The sequence below is a fragment of the Elephantulus edwardii genome, unplaced genomic scaffold (assembly GCF_000299155.1).
Source record: "Elephantulus edwardii isolate Elephantulus edwardi_28Jun2011 unplaced genomic scaffold, EleEdw1.0 scaffold00219, whole genome shotgun sequence".
Taxonomy (NCBI): Eukaryota; Metazoa; Chordata; class Mammalia; order Macroscelidea; family Macroscelididae; genus Elephantulus; species Elephantulus edwardii.
This window is the reverse complement of record NW_006399969.1, coordinates 2,493,036-2,496,957: the sequence shown is the minus strand read 5'-3', so window position 1 is coordinate 2,496,957 and position 3,922 is coordinate 2,493,036. Positions and strand designations below refer to the sequence as shown.

Genomic DNA, 3,922 nt, shown 5'->3' with positions numbered 1-3,922 from the left:
AAAATTAAAAAATTTTAAAAATTTTAAAAAAAGATGTTTCAAGTACCCTATAGGTTAATTAAATAATTTAAAACTAAACCATTATCACCATTACAGGTACCACAGAAAAAGTAGGGTTCAGTGTCTCAAGTCTACCAATGGTGGAGACAAATGCAGATGGTTTAAAAAGTTCCTAAAAATGTTGCCAAGGTAAACTCCTAATCCATACTTGGCAAATTAGAAATGAAACACAATTGCCAATATATTTATCAGGGTCCACTCAACCCATATCAGCTTTATGGAGGCATGTCTAACTATGTGTAGCATGTAATATAGGGATCATAGCACAGCTTCTTACCAGAGTTTCTTTTTCATTTCTGAAAAATTTACCTAAAAGTCAGCATCATATGGGCTCTTTGGATCCATTTATAAAAGATACATATGGAATTGTAGTGACCTTATTTTTTTACCTCAACATGTTGAAATATTCTGCTATTTTATCAACCTAGTATATACTTTGGAGCTTTGGTGGCCTACTATTTTAAGAAGCTGCGCTGCAATCCCAAAGACACATGGTTCAAAAACACCAGAGGCTCTTCAGGAGAAAGATGGGCAATTTCTTCACATGCAATTAAATGCCTCTGAAAACCTGCTGTAGGGTCAACTATGGTTTGGTTTTGACTCAACAATACACAACAACAACAGTATATATTTACCATTGTAACTGGGTGCCATCAGTTAATTCTGACTCCATGAAGGAAAAGCATACCAAAGGGTATTCTTGATTTTAACTGGCAGGAAGAGAGCACCAAATTTTTCTCCTGCAGAGTATAATTTTGTCCTAACTATACTGATAACAAGGGAGCTCTAGTGGCCTAGTGGTAAGGGGAAGCACTGCTAAACCAAAGTCACACAGTTTAAATTCAGCAGCTACTCTTTGGGTAAAGATGGGCAATTTCCTCCTGTGTGATTTACTGTGAGTTGGTTTCGACATGAAGGTACACAACAAATTGATAACACTCACTCACCCACCCACCTACCCACCCACTATTGTCAAGTTGGAACGAACTTAACAGTTGACCCTCCAGTTGGTTTCTGAGTCTATTAACTCCATAGGTGGGGATTGCTCACCTTTCTCTCACAGTGCCACTGGTGGATTCGAATGGAGAGAGGTGAGTCCCTTCAGTTAGTAGCTCAACTCTTTAAGGACTACACCATACTGATAAAGAGTAAGCTAATATGAAATAATAATAATAATAATGGGATTGGTTATACTTAGAGAAGTTCTGTTCAAAAAAATATACTGCAAGCCACAAATACTAGCTATACATACATTAAATTTTCTCTTACTAAGAGTAAAAGGGAGCTCTGGTGACCTAGCTCGGAAAAACCTATACTGCAATCTCAAAGGCAGGCAGTTTGAATCCATCAGCTGCTCAGGAGAATGATGGTCAAACTCTTCCCATGCAATTTACTGCCTCTGAAAACCTGCTGGAGGGAATCACTAGTATAGCAGAGATTAGTGAGATTGTCCATCTGTCTTTCCTGGAGTTGCTGGTGGATCTGAATCTCCAGAGAGGAGCTGCCTTTGAATTAGCAGTGCAACTCCCCGTGGCCATCGCCACCAGAGCTCCCATGCTAATTATCTTTATATCTTACTGTCGTTGAGTAAGAATCAACTCACAAGTGATCTTCCAGAAGGTTTTCAGAGGCAGTAACTCACACAGGAGAAGACTGCCCATCTTTCTTGTGCACAGCAACTAGTGGAGTCTAACTGCCTGTGTTTGGGATGGCAGCACTCCTTACCTATTATTAGGCAACTAGAACTCCCTATTCGAAACACACACCTAACCCAAATCCAATCCAAATGCCAGGTAGGAAGACTCTAACTCATGGTGCCTCTTTGTTAAGATGGTCTAGCTTTCTGCCTTGGAGAAGGTGGTGGGTTTGAATCGTCAGTCTTCTAGTTAGCAGTGCAGCACATGTGCTGTGCTGCTAAGAAGGAAAAATAAAGACACTGAAGACTGATTTACTGCACAAACTAGGCACTGTGGTGTATTTACAAAAGCAAATCACACGGGATCTAGTCAGGAACTCATAATACAGCCGAGGGAAAGATATGTAAAAGTAGATCAAGTAACCAAACCAAAAAGCCAAGCCCATGCCAGGGGTCTACTTCACTCAAAGCGACCCTCCATCAAGATCCCAAGGCTACCCATCTCCACAGAACTCTGTCAGGGAGCAGATGATGGATTGAACTGCCAACCTTTCAGTTAGAGCCTGATATGTGCATTCTTTAGTACACACTATGCCATGAGGGCTCCTCAGATTTAATACAGGTACTCAAAATAAATGTAAAATCAAAGATTTATGAATATGGAGAGGAAAAAAAAGAAAAGAAATTGTGAAAAATAAGGACTGGAAATGAAACTGCCTATACCTGCGCCCCATTTTAAAACCATTTCTAGTTTGCCTTTCCACTCCACCTTAATCAGCTCAGCATGTTAACATTATCAGCAAGTTCATATTCTCATATACCAGGGCCTTTTCTGTAGGCCTTTCATTTCTAAATGGTAAGCTAGTGGGGGACTGACTGGGCAGAAGCAAGCCTAATTACTTAGTGTGAGAAGGAAGGCTACTGTTTTGGATACAGTTCCTGAGTAGTAGGACCATTAACCCAAAGGTGTATGGCAACAATGTCACCTCATGTGGCAAAGGACAATGTGGAACCAGACAGGGAAAGTCACTTGAGAGTAGGATGACGTTTGCAATGCTGACCAGGAGTGTGGCCAGCTCTGAACATGACTGGAGACACGAATGTCTCAATCTCAGTCATCTATGTCAGCTGCATTGAAAAAGAAGCCACTCTGGGTCACCAGTGACCCCTGTCCTTTGCAGTAGCACTATCATCCTCCTAAGTCACCAGTGTCCTCCATCTCTACTGGCTTGAATTCACCTGATGCTTCTCAGGAGGAAGATGGCAATCTCCTCCTGTGAAACTTACAGCCTCAGAAAACCCAGTGCAGTCAGCTATGAGTCAGTTCTGACGCAATAGCAATGAGAGACAGTCCCTGAGGTAAGGCAGTGAAAGTGAGCTGAAGCAGAAGTGAGCAGATACCCAATATTAGCAACGGTAATACAAAGCCAAATAATTCACAGTTAGTTTTATAACAAACAAAGCAAGCTTTGACTAAAACAGAACATCATGCTCCCTTCTTCCCAACATGCACATAAACCTCAAATAATCAATATTAAAAACTCTTTAGAGGGAAAAATGTTGTTTGAGATTTTTGCAAATCACTGCATGCTTTGATGTATATTCTGGGAAGCACAGCATTTTGTAGCTTGTGGTATACATTTCCTTTCTGTTTAGTTGATTTTAAGAGTATGGATGTGAGCAATAAGTATATACAGAACAAGTCTTTGTATGCTAGTAGAGCCATAAGAAAATAGATATATATATTAAAAATCCCAAGTTTATTGCTTTTTTATTTACAATAGCAAAGAGCTGGAAACAATCCAAGTGCCCCCCAACAAACAAATGGATAGAGAAGCTGTGGTATATTCACACAATGGGATACTATGCTGCATTGAAAAACAAGGAACTCATGAAATATTATGAAAAATGGATGACCCTGGAGGACATTATGCTGCGTGAAATATCTCAGTCACAAAAGGACATATACTGCATAGTGCCACTGTTGTAAAACAGGACTGACATAGGAGTTGGGGGAGACTGAGAAAGATGGGATAAATTATGTATACTGCATTGAAACAGATGAGGGAGAAAGAACTGTTTAAAAGGGATATGTTATTGTTGTTCTTACGTGCCGTCGAGTCATTTCCGACTCATAGCGACCCTATGCACAACAACCCTAAACGCTGCTCTGACCTGCACCAAACGCACCGCCTCTGACACACCCATCCCGATTACCCCAGTCAC

The 3,922-nt window shown here is 40.6% G+C and overlaps 1 protein-coding gene across 1 annotated transcript in view; it reads right to left on the bottom strand.

The window, feature by feature from the left end:
- The window catches only part of CEP170 (centrosomal protein 170kDa), a 140,416-nt gene that overhangs the window by 118,062 nt on the left and 18,432 nt on the right, over window positions 1-3,922 (bottom strand). The window lies entirely within an intron of this gene.